The 19,912-nt window shown below is 34.8% G+C and overlaps 1 protein-coding gene across 1 annotated transcript in view; it reads left to right on the forward strand.

Annotated features, from left to right (window-relative positions):
* Positions 1-1,856: 1,856 nt before the first annotated feature.
* Positions 1,857-19,912, forward strand: part of LOC129227711 (uncharacterized) — a 29,905-nt gene continuing 11,849 nt past the window's right edge. The window contains exon 1 of the mRNA XM_054862312.1: positions 1,857-1,991. The gene's annotated coding sequence lies outside the window, so the exon portion shown is untranslated. The remainder of the gene's footprint in view (positions 1,992-19,912) is intronic.

Genomic DNA, 19,912 nt, shown 5'->3' on the forward strand with positions numbered 1-19,912 from the left:
ATGGTTTAACTAAAAACGCGAAATCTCGCCAAGGCTACTTTGCTCGCACAATAAAAAAATTATAACCCTAAACAAATTTGGCGAAACCTTTCAGCTGAGAATAAAAGGAATAAAGTAAATTCTTTCTAGGTTAAACATTTTTCATTTTGTTCTACGATAATAAATCCAAGAAAATATTTTGCATACTGTCCATTCCAACTAAATGCTGCTGTAAAATATGATTAGTTAAATTAATTTAAGATTAAAAAAAGCTCATATTCTTACAAATTCATACAATAAAAAATTTTACCTGGTATAACGTTATCCAATTTTGTTAATCCAGAGTTTTCTTGTTTACGCGTCCACCATTTAATACTTTTTTGAAAGAAATAAGGAAAACTAACATTATTTTGAGAAGCTCGAGAATACTCTTAGGGGACGAATTAATTTCTGTAGCTGAAAGCAAACTAAGACACATCGATTGCGTTAATAAATACTCAGAACAAACTGCCTGTGTTTACGTCAACAGACACACATGGAACTAAAACGTGGCAATGTTTTAGTTCATTCGGCAGTTTTGTAAATCACCGCAAGGTAGCGTATTCGAGCGCTGGAGTTCCGAATACTTTTCATTGTCAGAAAAAAAAAATCGTCTGCGCATATCGTTATGTAGAAACATAAAGTACTTCGAGTTTATTCGCCGAAAACTGAATACCTAAATTAAAACTTTAGTGTGAAAATAAAAACAAATCATATCAACAATAATTATTTCACAGTGAAAATCATAGCTGCGGAGTCGGAGTCGGAGTCAATCTCATTTCGGGATAAAGGAGTCGGAGACGAATATCCAAGAATCGGAGTCAGTCATTTGTCCTCCGTGTATAAATTTTTGCCAAAGCCACGAAGTCGGGGAGTCGGAGTCCGATTAATTGTCGGGCACAGGAGTCGGAGTCGGAGTCAGGTGCCTCTAAATTCTTGGAGTCGGAGTCTGGAGTTTGGCGTCAAGAACTATTTCCAACAAAATTTGTTTGAAATAAATCCGCCTTCAACTACGGAATCTATACATTGACTTTCAGTTTCCCCGTAGGAGCTAATGTTAAGTTTTTTTGAACTGTTCAAAATTGAACAAAAAATAGTTCAAATCAAAAAGTGAAATATAGGAATAAGGTGTCCTCGCCGAGATCTTTCGAACAAAAAAAAGTTTGTTCGAATCGGACTATTCATTCAAAAGTTATCGGGGGGGGACAGACAGACCGACAGACATTTTTCCCCATCTCAATACCCTACTTTCCAATTTTTAATTTTTTGATATTTATTTAATTATTTAATTTATTTTTGATTTTTTTTTCCGCGACATTTTTAAGATGCATTAAGCCTTCTTTCATGCTTTTTTCTTCTTTTTCTGACTTTTACTGGGAAAGTAGGCTAAAAAATGTTTTAAAAAAATCGTATTTGCATGTTTCATTTTCGACATTGTTCTTGTGAATATGAATTTAAATGACCCACGAGTTGCCACTACCACCTTAAAAATTTACTCGCCCGTTTGTCTTTCGTTCAGAAGAAAAACAGAATACTGATTAGAAAAATTCACGGTTATGACGTTTTAGGGGGCGGAGCCATAACGCCTGGAACGTGAAAATGTTTCCCTCTCCTCTGCAGGTACATTTTTGAGTTATTACAAAATGTTTTCATAATGGACCAGATATTGTTCTTGGGACAGTGTTCTTTTTCATTTAAATAACAATGCTGATGAGCACGGCAAATCCTGAATTGTTTTATTTAGATCTTTATTTATTTTTGACACATCATGAAAATTTGTTGAATCGCATAGATGCGCAGTTACCGTTTTTTCTTTTCATTTTTTTTAAAGCCATCTGTGGCACCTTGTGCGAAAAGAAGATCTTATTTTTATAGAGATGTGTTTAGTAAAATCTTTGCAGGAACCAAACGTTGCGATAAGCTTTGCCGCTTTTGGTGAGCAGCGCTTGAGGGATCAAACAAGATTCTGTAAGGTGAGTTTAATTTTCATTCCGAGAAAAAAAATGGTGTCTCCAGGTTTTTCTTTTTCCTTTTTTGTCCATAATTTAGTCACAACATAGTGCAATGCCATAAATTCCGCAGATTTACTTTTTATGAGTTAACCGCGAAGAACTATTTTATGTAAGATATGAAAGAGGTTGTTTAGAGTTTTCTTTTACAAGGAAGAATATCCAGAAGCGGCTTAGGAGTACTCCCAATGGTATGGTATGAATTATTTTTTTATTAATCTTTTTTATTTCTAACTATCTGCATTGTTCAGCTTTGCACGGACTTCCTTGAAAATAAAAACTTTGTCTAGTGACGCGTGTTCAACTATCAGACTTGAGCAAAAAAAGGTCTAAAATATCCCGACAGATTGCGCAAAAACAATCAAAAAGGAAATTTTTTTTAACTCTCCGATTACAGGAAAAGCCTCAGAACAACACTGTAAAAGTGATTCAGAAACGTTCATGGAAAATAATGGGCAGCTGATGTGCCCATTTTCCGCAGGTAACATATCTTGAAAAAACTAAGAACGTTTTCCGCTAAAATTCAGTAACCCTCCTGAAATTATCTTGAAAACCTCCTGAAAAATTCAGAGATATTCCCGTTTAAAGCCAGTCGTGTTTCTGGAAGAACTTAAGAGTAAGCTTAGGTAAGTATAATATAATAGCTTGGTACCTTCCTGATTTATCACGGAAGTTCCAAAAGCAGTATTGCAAACCTGGCCAAGCTAAGGCAGAACTGCAAGTCAGTATCAAGAGCTTTACTCGCCTGCAATTCTCGCAAACCAACGAAGTCCATGAACGTATTCGCTCCCTTTAGGAGCTTACTCAGTCCGGACGGGCCATAATCGGCCTGAAGCCGATTTTTATAAAGTCGCACTTTATAAATACTTTTAAAAGCTTTTAGCATTTTTTTTTTCTTATTTTGAAGTTGAACTCAAAACTAGTTATTTTTTAAAAGACATATTCCGAAAATGGTGAATAACTCAGTTTAATGTCTTTATTTTTTTCACAATATGAACTAATAAAAAGCTCAAAATATGATTAGATACAATTATTTGAAAGAAAAATAAGTAGAAAAGATATCAAATGAAATTTTAGTCATGAAACTGATCGTTAGTATCGATCAATATGCATTACAATTTATATCATTAAAAAGTACGTTATATGTTAAAGGACAACAATTTAAATCATTTAAAAGCACATTGAAACAATAACGAATTCACCAGGAAAAACATGCCAATAAAAATTTCAAAAAATGAAAAGATGGCAGCTTTTCATATAAAGATTTTTATAAACTTACTTTCCAGCATTTAAAAATATTATAATAAAAATTCCTTCCCTTTTTTTTTTTTTTTGAACAAAACTTTTCTTTGTTTAAAAAATAAATAAACAAAAACAATAATAACAAATAAAAGACATAAAAACAAACCTGTTAAAAATGTAAACGGTATTCAATCGCTTACACATTATGAGAAAATTTAATGGGGGAAAATTTCACCATAAAAATAAATTAGGCCACTAAAAAAACATGAAAAGAATTTTTAATTATTTGCTAAAAAAAAAAAGCCATTCAGTAACATAAAATGTGACATTAAAATGAAAAATAAAAACTTGTTGGAAAATTAAATTAAGCTATTGAAGAGCTAAGTAATCCGTCAAATCGAAATTAAACAGCATTAGGAAGCACCCACGTTACTGCAATGTGTAATCCAGCCAAAGATCAATTAAAGTGTAAAACAATTCGCCAAATAAATGTATCAATTAATTAAAAAGCAATAAAAGTTCCATCAAAATATTAGAAGAACAAACGTTGACGGCAGCAATTTTAACAATAGAAAAAGTTTTCGCCAATTTCGCATGTTAGGCGCCGAGATAATTCCCCCATGATTTTAATGTGCATATTAAATGGCTAGAAAAATAATGCTGCCAAATTGTTGTCAAGTTTTGTGCGCCAAAAGATTACATGTATGTGCGTCACGATGCATTTCAAATCTTGGCGATTATTTTTCATTTTTACTTTCTTCTATATCTAATATATAGAAGAAAGTATTGGATTCGTGCAAATTTTCGAATTTCGAATTTTGACGGATTCGAACGTTTTGAGGTGTGCTGAGTCCATTTCGACCATTTTTGGAAAATGTCTGTCTGTCTGTGTGTGTGTGTGTATGTATGTGTGTGTGTGTATGTATGTGTGTCACGTCTGTGTGTGACCAGTTTTTTGTGGCCGCTCTACAACAAAAACTACCGCATGAAATCGAACGAAATTTAGTACACATATGTGCCCCTATGTGAACTTGTGCCCATTAGTTTTTGGCGCGAATTCCTCCAAAGGGGGTGGAGCAATGGGACGTTTTTCGAGTTACGCGTGCTTGCTATTCCTCAGGAAGTTACTGGCGGAATCAAACAAAATTTGGTCCATATGTTGGTATTAACAGGAACAGGTGCTGATTCAATTTTGGTGTCAATAACTCAAACGGGGGTTGAGCTATAGAACGTTTTTTGTCGTCAATTGTGACTGCTGTATCTCAAGAAATAATGAACGGAATGAAAGAAAAATTTATCGGCAAGTAGCCCTTAGTGGGTAAAGAACTGATTTTATTTTTGTGTCAACAGCTAAAAAGGGGGTAGCGCAATCACCCGTTCTTTTTTTCCATTTTGAGTGCTCTATCTCAAGAAGTAATGCTACGTTCTGGTTGAAATTTGGAATATATGTGAATCCATATGTAAACAGGCTTTGGTTCTATTTTGACGCCGATCGCTCCAAGAGGTGTTGATTTTTTTTTTTTTTTTGCGAATAAAAATATTTTTATTAATGCAACAATAAGAAAGATAAATCGTAATAGATTGTCGTCTGCGTATTTCTCGTGATTTTAATTGTATGGAAATGATAGGAAATATTATCTCAATGATTTAAAATTTTTAACTGTTGCCATCTTATGTTTGTTAACAAATAAAATATTTGTAATTAATTCAAGCAAGGCTTTTAAAATAACTTTCAATTTTCGCTCTTTGCTTTGCTTTTGCAATAATTCAGACATTGGGTCAAGTTTTTGCATGTGTAATTTTGTTTTTGTTGGGAATATTGCTTCCTCGTCAAGCATGGGGAGGGATCAGAAAAAAAAAAAAAAAGAAAAATATAGAAGAAAGTTTCGTGATGGCCACAACATACTAGTTTACTTTCTTCTATATCTAATATATAGAAGAAAGTATTGGATTCGTGCAAATTTTCGAATTTCGAATTTTGACGGATTCGAACGTTTTGACGTGTGCTGAGTCCATTTCGACTATTTTTGGAAAATGTCTGTCTGTGTGTGTATGTATGTATGTGTGTGTGTATGTATGTGTGTGTGTATGTATGTGTGTGTGTGTGTCACGTCTGTGTGTGACCAGTTTTTTGTGGCCGCTCTACAGCAAAAACTATCGCATGAAATTGAACGAAATTTGGTACACATATGTGACCCTATGTGAACTTGTGCCCATTGGTTTTTGGCGCGAATTCCTCCAAGGGGGGTGGAGCAATGGGACGTTTTTTGAGTTATGCGTGATTGCTATTCCTCAGGAAGTAACTGGCGGAATCAAACAAAATTTGGTCCATATGTTGCCTCTAACTGGAGCAGGTGCTGATTCAATTTTGGTGTCAATAGCTCAAACGAGGGTTGAGTTATAGAACGTTTTTTGTCGTGAATTGTGACTGCTGTATCTCAAGAAATAACGAACGGAATCAAACAAAATTTTTTTGACAAGTAGCCCTTAGTGGGTATAAGAGCTGATTTTATTTTGGTGTTAACAGCTAAAAAGGGGGTAGCGCAATCGCCCGTTCTTTTTTTCCATTGTGAGTGCCCTATCTCAAGAAGTAATGCTACGTTCTGGTTGAAATTTGGAATATATGTGAATCCATATGTAAACAGGCTTTGGTTCAATTTTGACGCCAATCGCTCCAAGAGGTGTTGATTTTTTTTTGTATAAAAATAGCTTTATTAATGCAACAATAAGAAAGATAAATCGTAATAGATTGTCGTCTGCGTATTTCTCGTGATTTTAATTGTATGGAAATGATCGGAAATATTATCTCAATGATTTAAAATTTTTAACTGTTGCCATCTTATGTTTGTTAACAAATAAAATATTTGTAATTAATTCAAGCAAGGCTTTTAAAATAACTTTCAATTTTCGCTCTTTGCTTTGCTTTTGAAATAATTCAGACATTGGGATGGTCGTCAAGTTTTTGCATGTGTAATTTTGTTTTCATTGGGAATATTGCTTCCTCGTCAAGCATGGGGAGGGATCAGAAAAAAAAAAAGAAAAATATAGAAGAAAGTTTCGTGATGGCCACAACATACTAGTTCATTTTTGTGTCATTTCCCGTGTTTGGTTTTTTGGTTTCAATAAAATAAAGCTTTTATTGTTGTCAAACATAGTTTGGTTAGCTGATTTTTTTACATTTTACTGAAACTTTTAATACCGTTTCGTGGGTTGATTCATAACTTTTAATAAATATATATATGTAATAAAACTATATGTAATAAAACTTTGAATGCTTTTCGATGATCTAATTTATTTATTTGTCGAAACAATATGTTATTTTATCTTTTTCGTAGATTTTTAATCAAAACAAAATAAAATAATTCTCCAAATAAAACTAGTTGGAGTGTGCGTTAATCAGGCCCTGCGTAATCCCTAAAAATGCAAATAGTATTTGTTCACTTTTATTTAATAAGGCATAATGTGCTTCAGGGATGAATTCGTACATTTTGCCAAAAGTGAACGCCAATGAGAAATAGTTAAATCCTGAATTGGGACCAGCTGAACCTGAAAAGGGAATTTATTTTCCCTGAAAAACAGATCTGGTACGCGGTTCTGCATCAGTTCACCCTGTACTACACATCGGTCAACCTTATCAATTAAATTTTACGTTAAAAATTGAAAAAGCGTCACTTTTTTACAGCCGAAATAATACGTTAACTAATGTAAACATAGTTTTCCTCGGTTGTACTACAGCACTCTCTTACGGGCAAGTCGGCGCCTTTGATCTTTTGAATAATGACTGAGCCTGCTAAGACGCGTATCAAGTGAAGCCTTGGTCAAAGAATGTTTATACTTATAAATTTATTGAAACAAATAATAATTGAGATTCACTGCGGAGAAATTAGTTTTTGAATTCAAGTAGTACAGATAGACGATAATAATCTGCTTCTAAAAGTTGTAATTTTGCATGCATTTCGGGCTATTCTTTAAGGTTTTTATTCACCCTAAAATTGAAATGAGAAACATCTGCTAACGAATTCACTTTAGTACATTTAGTTTAGAAAATTATCAATTCAAAGAGTTATTCCACATTACTACCGTACATTCAAAGTTATGAGTTCAAAGAATAACAAACAAAGAACATTCAAAAGGAAAGAAATTGAACAAGAAGAGGAAAACATAGACTATAAAAATTGTTTGGAGAAAAATTCTTCATGCTGACCGCATTTAAGCATTTAAAACGACATAGTTAAACAGTACAGGTCAGAAACATCCTCTTAGAAAGCAATTGACAAGAAAAAAAAATAAAGGTACGTGAAGTGGAGACCGAAAAAAAATAATATAGAAGGTTGCAAGGCATCCCGGGATTGAAAAAGGTTGACCTCTCAGTAGAATATACACTATACTTCATATTAGCCAATTGGAATTTTGTCAGTTAAGAATTTATTTAAAACATTTTCCTGGTCTAACATATTTCCAAAAACTTTTGACATTTAAAGGTCCTGCCAACTTATCAAGCAGCATGTATAGCACTCGGATTTATAGAGGACGACAAACGTTGGAAACTAACCTTATCTGATACATGTAACTTTCTGACTCTTCTCCTAAACACAGATAATTGTTTATAACTATTTAAACTTTTATGTCATTTTTTAGATTCTATTGATTTATGGCAAACATTTGAAAATATCTCTGAGACAAAAGATTGCAAGGAGAGCGTCAGCAGAAATATTATGTTTGTCGTTTAATGTTAAACGATATAAACCATAGCCTAATTTAAATAAAGAGCAAAATTTGTCAATGAAGCAGAAACTCAATAGGCGGAAGTGGAATCAACGAAAACAGTTCGAAAAAAAAAGTAAACAAATAAAAAAATTAATAAATTAATTTGAATTCTGAAATTTTGAATCCAAATTATGTTTTTCGCAATCACGAACTGAGACAGGACCCTACTCATTGGAGTTATTGTTTCTAGAAACGGCTCCTGTCCCCCCGAGCCTGCCTCTCCTCCTACGTGTGCATAGTTGTGTGTGCGCGTAGACCTGTGTGTATGCACGTAGGCGTGTGTGAGTGTATGTGTGTGAAGTGGTGTGTGTGTATGTGTGTGAATGTGCGTGTGTGTAGGACATGGACGCCTCCTACCAGGAGATCGGATAGCTCAAAACCGGAGCAGCCGCGCCGCGCCGTCAGCAGGGAACGGTGGGCGGTGGTGCTGGTGTCCCTGGTCCAAGTTGAAAAAGGCACGGACACCAAAAACGGTCAAATGAGAACAATAAGCAATCGTGATTGCTCAAAAAAAAAGAAAGAAAAAGGAAAAAAAGAAATCAGAAACACAAATTATAATGTTTATTGGTTCCAGGTAGAAATGGGAAACGAATTAATTCAACCCTATCTAAAGCTCGATCAATTTTTAAGCTTTTGCAATGGTTTTTCATGGATCTGCCAGGACTTTATTTTGGTGGGAAAACTTACCATTCCACATTTAATTACTTAAAAAATCTCCTTCAATAAGATCTGTATGTTCTACAAGAAAAAAACGGGCAACTGGGAGAATTTCTTCATGAGGGGGATCTCATCATGTAGGACGAATGTTCGATGGGCCACTGTTCGACTATAGAATACGCAGATAGAACTCTAAAAGGTCACAAATTTTCAGACAAAATTATTAGACATGTCACCGTCGTATTTGACGGTGACTTACACCATTATCTTCGTGTGGTACTCTAGAGGAACGCGTGCAGATATACTTCAAGTCTGATTAAAGTCGTCCCCTTTACAGTCTCTGTATCTCGATTATAAAAGCTCGTTTAGGAGATGGTGGTAAGCACACTGCAAATAATCAAACACTTTTTGAACACTATTTGCACACGTACACTTGTCCCCTTTTTGAGAACACTATTTTTGTAATAGTTATTAGAACCGTTTTGTGAACACATGTCATAATACTTTTTGAACACGTACACTTGTCCCCTTTTTAGCCTACTTTCCCAGTAAAAATCAGAGAAAGAAGAAAAAAGCATGAAAGAAGGCTTAATACATCTTAAAAATATCCCGAAAAACAAAAAAAAGTCAAAAATAAATAAAATAGTTAGATAAATATTGAAAAATTAAAAATTGGAAAGTAGGGTATTGAGATGGGGAAAAATGTCTGTCGGTCTGTCTGTCTGTCGGTCTGTCTGTCTGTCCCCCCCTAATAACTTTTGAATGAATAGTCCGATTCGAACAAATTTTTTTTTGTTTGAAAGATCTCGGCAAGGACATCTCATTCCCATAATTCATTTTTTGATTTGAACAATTTTTCGTTCAATTTTGAACAGTTCAAAAAAACTTAACATTAGCGCCTACGGGGAAATTCAAATCAAAAATAAATCTTGAACTTAGAAGCGAAGTGGCTTCAAACAAACTTTGTAGGGAAAAACTTTTGATAAAAAACATGTATCGAAAATATCTTTTTTGATTTGAACAAGTTTTCGTTCAAATTTGAACAGTTCAAATCTCTTAACATTAGCGCCTAAGGGGAAACTGAAAGTCAATATACACTGCTCAAAACAATTAGGGGAGCAAGCAAAAAAATCAAGAAAACCGTGCGATACAGCCGCGTATTGGCATAAAATGGGTAGTACACGCGTATCCATGTGTAATACAGAGAAAAAAAATAAAACAATGTGAAATTAAGCTTTAATTATTTGAAAATATGGGAAAAACATGAAAAGATGATTTAGGGCAACAATTTGGTTGCATGTAAACGATAAAAAAAAGGCTCTGAATTGACATGATGCATGAGTTTTAATAGGCCGTGTGGTCTCCTCGAACAGCTAAGACTGCTGCACACCTGTTTGCCATGGATGCGATGAGGTTATCGATCAGACTTTGGGGAATATTGTTCCATTCCTCAAGAAGTGCAATCTCCAAGTCTGGGACAGTCACAGGCGGCCTTGGCCGCACAGCAATGCGTCGTCCGAGCATGTCCCAAACATGCTCAATTGGATTCAGGCCAGGAGAGCACGCTGGCCATTCCATACGTTGTATTGTTTCAGCTTCAAGCATGTTCTCCACCAGACGAGCTCTATGTGGTCTGGCATTATCATCCTGGAAAATAAAGGAATCGCCAATGGCTCCAGCGTAAGGGATGACATGAGATCGCAGTATCTCGTCTGCATACCTGCGGCCCGTCAAAGTGCCATTCCGAATGATATGCAGGTCCGTACGTCCGCCTATGCTGATTCCACCCCATACCATCCAACCAGCTCGTCTGTATTGTGACCTTTCACGAGCGAATGCGGGGTTATTTCGGGTGCCCCTCTCCCGCCATACCAGAACGCGTCGAGTGTCACACTCCAGACTGAATCGGGACTCGTCTGTAAACAGCACTTGGCTCCAATCATGTTGCTGCCAATATCGATGTTCAGCAGCCCATCTTCTTCGGGCCGCACGGTGGCGTGGGGTCAACGGAATGCAGACCATTGGCCTACGTGCATAGAGCCCTCCCCCATGAAGCCTATTACGTACTGTTTGGCTGGACACCCTTCGTCCTGTTGCCAAGAACAACTGTCTTTGCAGCTGAGTAGCATTCTCTGTTCTGTTTCGACGGGCTGTTAACCGTATATACCGGTCATCAGTTGCTGTAGTGGCGCGTGGCCGACCTTGCCCTGGTCGACGTCTGACATTTCCTGTTTCTTGGAATCGATTCCACAGTCTTGCAACAACACTTCTGGCGACTCCAACAGCGTCCGCGACACTCCGTTGTGTTTGGCCTGATTCCAGTCGGCCTATGACACGCCATGCCATGGATTCAGGTAAATCACGTTGTTCAGACATTCTCTTAAGCTTGTCTCAAAAACAGAAAGACTGCGCAATCAAATCTCACAGTTACGGCAATAAAACAGACGTGTCTGCAACATCCCGATTTCGGGCCTTATCTTCTTTTTCTGGTTTGTGACGTCATGAACTTTGATTTGCATATAAAGTTTTCTTCTTCCGTTTATTGGCAGGCTGTAATTTATGGAGGATTCATTTTATGTTACTTATTGGTAGACATCTTTGCGCAATTCTGTTAAAACCATGTGCTCCCCTAATTGTTTTGAGCAGTGTAGATTCCGAACTTAAAGTCGGATTTACTTCAAACAAACTTTGTTGGAAATAGCTCTTGACGACCTACTCCCGACTCCGACTCCGAGAATTTAGGGGCACCTGACACCGACTCTGACTCCTGTTCCCGACAATTAATCGGACTCCGACTCCCCGACTTCGACTCTGACTTCGTAGCTTTGGCAAAAATTTATACACAGAGGACAAATGACTGACTCCGATTCTTGGATATTCGACTCCCACTCTTTTATCCCAAAATGAGATTGACTCCGACTCCGACTCCGCTGCTGTGGTTTTAACTGTGAAATAATTATTGTTGATATGATTTGTTTCTATTTTCACGCTAAAGTTTTAATTTAGGTATTTAGTTTTCGGTGAATAAACTCGAAAAATATGCGCAGACGATTTTTTTTTTTTTTTTTTTTTTTTTTTGACAATGAAAATTATTTCTTTAAGTTGACATTGTATTGTTTTTTTTTTTATTTTGGTAAGTGCATTAATTCGTTTAAAAAAATATTTTTGGCAACAGGGGAAAAAGAAACGATTTTTTTTATATGATGTATTTATTTTAATGAACTTATTATTATTATTTTTTCGTTTTGAAAGCTGTTAAAAAAAATTTTTAATGGAAAGAAGTGTATTAGCTGCTTTGTTTAAAAGGTGCTGCTATTTTATTTGTTCGTTTTTTTGAAGAAAAGTAAGGAATATTTTATTCCTAGAAATCAGCCTAAAATATTAAAAAAAATATGTTTGAAAAAATTTGCGATTTTAGCTATTTTTGAGAATATTGATCAGGTACTAGAAAGTAGTATGGGTATACGGGAAAGTAGGCTCGTCTAGTTCTAGACGGAACTTCTTGTTTAGAACACTTTTTCGGGTCAGTTTTGAAAACACTTCTAGAAACACTGTTCGGAACATGTCTATCCTTTTTAGTGCACTTTTTAGACATTTCATGGATAGTGTAAAAGAATGGTTTTTGAGCACTTGCGCTAAACATTTTGTGGCACACGTTTTAGAACAGTTTTTAGGATATGTTTCGGAACAATTATCGATCACTAATATCCTCCCGGAATGTGTGCTACCCAAGTATTAAAGAAGCTTAGAAAAAGAAACAATACTCACTAAATTCATTTTTGTTGAGACTGCAGGCTTGGTGATGAGTTTAGGCTTTGACTGAATATGATTATTATTCTGCATTATTGCTATTAAAATTTAAAATCTAATGGCATCTCAAAACCAATTGAATAATTTACAGCAAAATGACAAACGAGCAAAAAAATAGCAGGAAATTGTAGTACAAAATCATATTTACCACAGAAATGACAACTAAATTTGAAATATAAATTTTCAAAAGTAAGTTTTCAAAGCCAATCAATAATGTAAAAAGTAAACAAAAATGTGTCAAAAACAAATAGTTAATAAATTAATTTAAAAAAAAAAATTCCTCAAGAACAAAAAAGTTTTTATTGCCTGTCTATAAATCTAATTTGTTTACGTTCCTACTACTTAGCTTCTCAGTAGTCTACTGCTCGGTTTATGATCAATGACCATTAAAGAAAGTAGTGTTCTTTTATACCATTAAAATGCAATGAAATTCTTTAATAAGTAATTATTTCTGTGAAACTTCATTGCAATGATGGAATTACCAATTAGTTAGTATTTAGTTTTTCTTCCTTGTGCAAAGTACAGGAGTAAATGCATTAAATTAAAAAAACCAATTTCATTTGAATTAGGCCAAGAAATTCCATTTAACTCATTCCCAAGATGTATGTTTAGTGTTTTCGACCCGTCTGCAAGTGTTGATGAATGTAGGGGCAATCAAAATGCCCATTTTTGATAAGTACTAAATTCATTATCACGAGTTTTCTCGTGACGTCAGTAAGTACGTATGTATCAGAGGTGAATTCGTAAATGTTCCAGTACCAGAAACGCTAATGAAGAATGATTGAATAAAGATTTTAGCCAGTTTTGTGTGGAAGTGGAATTATTTTTCTTGAAAAGTAACGGCGTTCCAGTAAGACCAAGCTCGAATTCACCCCTGGTTTTAATGTATCTCGCATAACTGAAAAACTGTATGCCGTAATAAGTTAAAATTTTGTACGTAGACTGAGTGGAGTCTGGTTGTGCATCTCCGTTTTTGGTGTGCACAGAGGTTTCAAAAGAAACGTTTACACTTTTCCTTTTTTTGAGCCAAATCGGTGTCGTTTTCAATGACGATAAGAAGCATATTTTTCTCGATTATGTTCGATTCGATCGAATTCTATCTACTAGTCACGTAGCGAGACATTTTCTTCTGGGTGGAGTAAAGGAAATTTCTGGCTTCACTTTTGATGATAGAATTGATTTCGTTCGAATCGAATCATCAAATATGTTAGGTTGAATGTGCCTCTGAAATGATGTTATGAATGGACGCCCAATTGGTGAAAAATTGACCGACAAATATTTCACTAGGTACTGTTTCTAAATTGTTATTTCAGTATGATTTTTTTTAATTACTTCTGGAAAAAATCTTTGTGAAAATCTGATTATTAGGTTGATCAAAAGTTATTAAACGTAACTTGCTTTTTTTTAATGGCACATTCAACTCGTTTGTGTTCAATTCGATGGAATGTTATCTACCAGTAGCGTAGTGAGAAATTTGAACTGAATGAGGCAATGCAAATTTTTGGCTGTGCTATTGCTAGATACAATCTTATTCGATTGGATCGAATTACTTTGAGTTGAATGGGCCACTTCAACTTAAAAAGTTTCAGTAGTACTTGAATTTTTTCAATAGTGCTATTTTCTTTAAATAAAAACACGAGTTCACAGAAATTCCTGGTCAAACTCGCTTAATTATACTTTGAAATACAGAGTGCTGTTTTAAAAGTTAAATTGTCTCAAGGAAGAAATAAGTTCCCTAATGCAGCTAAAAATTAGAACACGTATTTAATTTACATTTTAAACTGATGCACATAGAACCTCTGAACTCCTATTTTGCAGTTTACTAAACACACCTTGTCGTAAAACAAAATATTTTTGAAATTTAGATAATTAACATAAATACACCTTTTAAAATTTGCATCACATTGCTGAAAGTAGTATTGCGGAATCCTCATCGTCTTTGGGCAAAGTTTAATTAATTGAGTGTTTGTCAACTTTGACTTATTTTGTTTCAGTCGAACGTTCAATTAAATTTAGTGTGGTAGGTTCATTGTTTCAAAGCTTTTCAAAATACGAAAAAAATTAATTTCAGTTTCAAATGTCTGGAAATTTAAATACAAACGACGTCAAGAAAAAAGTCTTACATAAATCGAGCTTGAGCAGAAGTATGTTCATTGCTTTTCAATAAAAGGAAATCTTGAAACGCATCTGCAGAAATCGATTACAGTAATACTACTGAACAGTTATTTAACTCAATATTTTTTAAATTAACTTATTTGGCACATTTACAGATTTTAAAATTTACATCACATTGCTGGACAGTTCTCGTTTTTACTTGCAAGTCGATTCTATTGTAAAACTCCATAAAAATTTAATTTATAAAAGCTATTTTTTACATTTATAAACTTTATAAGTTGAACACAAATAATATGTGTCCCCTTTAACACTAAATTATCTTGGATAATATTTTTCTAGAATTAGACCACCCACCTCCTCCCTCCCCTTTTATCATCAAATATAGCTGAAATGTTTTTAAGATATCAGATTTTTTTTTTTAGTTTACGGCGAGATTTTTCGAGTCTCCTTCCTCTAACGACTTCAAGTTCAGCTTAAAACTATACTTTTAAAATTAAATTTTGAAACATTAAGTTTGGATATCCCCTTAAGTCCCCTAAAAATGTTCTTAATTCTTCACCTCTGAATCGTTTTTGGAGGGGATCATTCATGGAAAATCTTACCTTTATAGGTTACTAAAGACCAATCTGAAATTGCAATTTTAAAACTCCAGTTTAATTCAAGATACCCCCCCCCCCTTCGTTTTCTCACCTTTACATCACCCAAAAACAGCTTAAACGTTATTTTCAAACCATCAGCTTCAACAAATATCGCGGGAAGGTATCCCTACACCTTTGCCCGAACATTAAAAATATGGCCTAAAATTGCGTTATTAAAGCTAAAATTAGATTTTTTTAAAATTAAAAGCCTTGAAAATTCCGAGTATTCCAGTCTGTGGCCCCCCTGAGCCTCTCTTTTATAGTGTTAAATAGTTTGCATGAAATATATGTATAATATTGAAATATTTCTTTAATATCTGCAACAGAATGAACTTTTTACTTATCCAATAATTACATGTTTTTCGTCAAAATTTTCATCATATGTTATTTAATCTTAGTTCATCAAGTTGTACATTTTTCTTAAATAGGACATGGTCATTTTTCAAAATATAAAAATTTTTACTAACGTGTCGAACAGCAAATTGAAAAACTGATTTAAATGAGGCAAAAAAGGTAGATTTCTCAGAATTATCTTCTAAACCAGTGGTTTTAAACATTTTGTTTCCCAGTCCTATTTTTGAACAATTCCAGGCCCGATATATGTACTGAGACACACATACATTTATACAAGCCTATATAAGCTTTAGTAGTTTCAGAAATCAGATCAAGATAGCTGATATAACTTTTTGCATATATTTCGAGCTAAGAAATTCAAACATCATTTTTTTTTTTTTTTGCTTAACTATGCATTTGTGTTAAATTTAAATTGTGAGACTCAAATTTCATAAATTTATAAAGTGTAACAAATAACAATAAAAGTTAGGGATCCTTGTTCCAAGCATAATCGATGGTCAAACATCTGGATTACAATTGTATAATTTTTAAATTCAGTTGTTTAGATTCTTCTACAACTTAAACAGTATGATGAATAAAAGTTTATTTCAAACAAAATGTGAATGCTCAGAGATGTACAAGTGCTTAATGTACAAATACTAACGCATCATGTACACAAAATATAGAACTCAACGACCTGCAAGTGCTAAGTCAATTTTCAAATGTTTAAGCATAATGTAATGAATAGTAATAGAAATAAGAAACTTGCATTAAATTATTCCAAATCAGACCAAAACAGTTACAGATGAAAATTCTGAAATCGACATCAATGTTTACTAATACTTTCTGCGTAGCTTCACAGAATTTGGCACACGTGATGAAATACGTCACAATTTCGTAGCACAAAGTTCTTTCAATTAAGTTTATGAGTGAGGGTATTGAAAAAAATGTAACAAAATTTGCAGTAAAAATAACGTCATTTAATTTAATAGTGTATACACACACATACAGTATATAGTACAACATACCAATCTTCATCTAGCCATTCTCATTGCAGCAAATAAAGCAATGATTTTACAAGTGCGCTCAAATGTGACCAAACATGTTTTCAAATGTGTTGACGAACCATCTGCTGCCTGGACTCGTGAGTTGGCACTCGAGGTTCAGTATCCAGGACACATTCGGAACACTTTCCTTCTGACGGAGCTTATTCAGAACACTTCATAGCGCACATTCAGGGGTGCCCACAGAGGGGGATTATGGCGCAAGTTGCGCCATCAAAATTTTTGGGGGGGATTTTTTTTCCAGAACTTTTTTTTTCCTTTAGAACATGAAATTTTTGAATTTTGGAAAGAAAAGTATCTAAACTTATTCAACAAGAAATAGATGCATTAATACTCTTCAGGGACGTCGCCAAGAAGGGGGGTGCTAAACCCCCAAGTTTTTCAGAAGTAGGACCGCCAATTTCATTTTAGCGATGAAAACGAACGAAGAGAAAGGGAAACTCTTCGTTGTTTTAAAAAATTAAAATAGTAATTATAAATGAACAATTGAAATAATAGTGACAAAAATATTTTTTCTGTAAAATTTGAATAGAAAATGTAATCTTTTAAAATACAATTTAGGGACATCCATATTTCTCTTTTATTAAGAGTATCTAAGTAAGGGCCGCGGCTAATGTACGCTTCAAACATATTTATTAACGAAAAAACAAGTATTCAGTACAGTACCCGCTTCACTAGGCCGCAGAGTGAGTATGCTTGCCTAATCGGAAACTATGGGCTCGGCTCAAATTAAAGTATTGTGCATAGAGTAAAATTAGCATAATGGGAGGGAGGAAAGGCGACAAAACTAACATGGTGCACGCCTTGTCTCTCGGCGGCCCTGGTTATACAAAACTATGCTTCATGGTTCTTCGGTTAAATAAATAAATAAATAGGACAGTTTCATAAAAACAGCCCATAGGATAGGGTTCGCCGAAACATTCCCATATGTATTTTTTTTTTTTTTTGATCAAAAATATTGTCCTGAAAATCCATTGATAGTGGAGAAAAATGTATGGGTCGTCGAAATAAATTGAAATAGGGGAAAAAAATGATAATAAGAGTTAAATGCAAAGAGAGATTCAAAGTATTGAAATGAATACTCACACCAAAAGTTCTAAATTTTTTAATGTAAAAATCGTAAGTAAATCATAGCTTGATCAAGAGATGCAGGTGGCATATTTAAAATGAAGTGGAATAGAGACCTAAGGAATTGCAGAAAATTACAACATCTGTTCAAAATGTTAAAAAACCTTTTTCCAAGGCCGCAAAGGTTTGTATTGCAAGAAAGCAAAAATATTAGGAGGGGGGGAAATTGAAAGTTTTATAATGGAAAATCCAAGCAAATAATCGTGTTCGCCAAAATAAAATCGGAAGAAAATATAACCACAATATGTTTATCAGCAATTAAAATTGACAATGAAGATAGGAGGGACGTAGCCAAACTGAAAGGAAGAGTGGGGAACTCCAAACCCTTCTTTTTACGTCCCCAAAGCTTGCCTGGAAGTGAGGTTTTAAAATTTAGGTTTTGAAAAAAAGCCCGGAAAAATGTTCTCAAACCCCATCTTTTAGCCTAACGTCATTAAAGATGGCCTACACCTGAATATTCAGAACTGCAATTTCGAGAAACCATGAGAGTGCTCCCAACGTAACCTCCGAGAAACGCCCTCTCAATTAATCATTCATCCTCATTCAAGGTCGAATAAATTTCGTCTTTTGGACTCGAATTAAAAAAAAAACTTCCTAAGTTGACCCGAAACTGTCGTCCTCCAAATATTATCGAAGATCCTCAAAAATTTCATTGTTAAGGCTTCAATTTAGAAATTTTTTCGGGGAAGAGATCCCCAAAACCTTCTACCCCCTCTAACAGTATTAATAAATCATCTACGCTTGCTTTAATTGAATTTCAATTTTGAAAATTAGCCAGGAGAGGACTCCGAATCTCTCCACCATCCATTAACATTAACAAAAATCTTCTAAAATTGCGGTTTCTACGGATCGAATTTTTTTTCGAGAGAATGCCTCTCTCTCGCCAACATCATCGAACAATTTCTTAAATCTCGCTTTTAGTGCTTCAATTACGAAACATTTCTGGTCGTGAGCCTCTTCAACACTCCCCCCCCCCCCGTCATCGAAGGTTGGCTGAAATTACGTTTTCGGAGCTTTGATTTCAAGAAAATGACGGTGCACTAATTTTTAAGAAAAAAAGTCTACAATTGCGTTTTTAAGACATCAAAGTTTCAAAAAATTTCGGGGGTGGGGCGCAGCTCTCTTCTCCTTAATAATCACCATAGATCGTCTAAAACTGCATTTTTCGAACTACAATTTTCAAATTTTTTCCGCGGGAGAGCCCCCGAACCCCCCTTTACGTGTTACGATCAGAAATAATTCACAATTGGGAATGCGTGCTTGAAGTTTGCATTTTGAAAAATTATAGAACGATGACCCTGAGTCTCTTCCTCCCTTAACATCACTATAGATCGTCTAAAACTGTGTTTTTCAAATAACAGTCTGGAAAATTCCTGAGGGAGAGCCGCCGGACCCCCTCTTTTGTACATAATTAAATATAACGTACGATTGTGAAGGGAACTTAAATTTGGAAAAATTATCGGGAGAGACTGTCCTGGAACTACTCTCCCCTTCCTTCCAAACTTAAAATATAGTTTAAAGCTGTGTTTTTATGTCTTCAAATTTCGAAATAATGCAAGAAGATAGCCCTCCGACACCCCCTAATTCTGATTGAATATTATCCTTACGATTATTTATATTACTAGTACTAAGGTCTAGTAATATGACTATCCCTGCTAAACCAGAAGCCAAATCTTCTCTCTCTCTCTCTGCATATTCGAACATGCGTTTGAAAAAATTAATGGGCCGCCAAAAGCGGCCCATTAACCCCCCCCCCCAGTTTTTTGAAATAGCGACGGCCCTGGTACTCTCTCCAAAATTTAACGACCGTGTCTCTTTTTCAATGAAAGGAGTATCACAGACGGCATGGAGTTGGTGTCCGTTTCAAAGCTGGATCAGACGATTTGATTTCTTTTCTATGTCTGATAAATTTTTTGGAAGTACCACAATTCTGCATGATGCATGCATGTGACAGTGATGAGAGGGAGGGAAGTCAAAAATGTTTTATTGTTTTTAAAAATTCTGACCAGTATGCTCTAGTCTTTCATTGATTCATTTGCACCTAGGCAATCTAGTTTTGAAGTTTCTCCAATCGACAATTAATGTACTTTTTTCACTAACCAGCTTAAGCTTATGAAGAATGTTTCTCATT

The sequence above is a fragment of the Uloborus diversus genome, chromosome 8 (assembly GCF_026930045.1).
Source record: "Uloborus diversus isolate 005 chromosome 8, Udiv.v.3.1, whole genome shotgun sequence".
Taxonomy (NCBI): Eukaryota; Metazoa; Arthropoda; class Arachnida; order Araneae; family Uloboridae; genus Uloborus; species Uloborus diversus.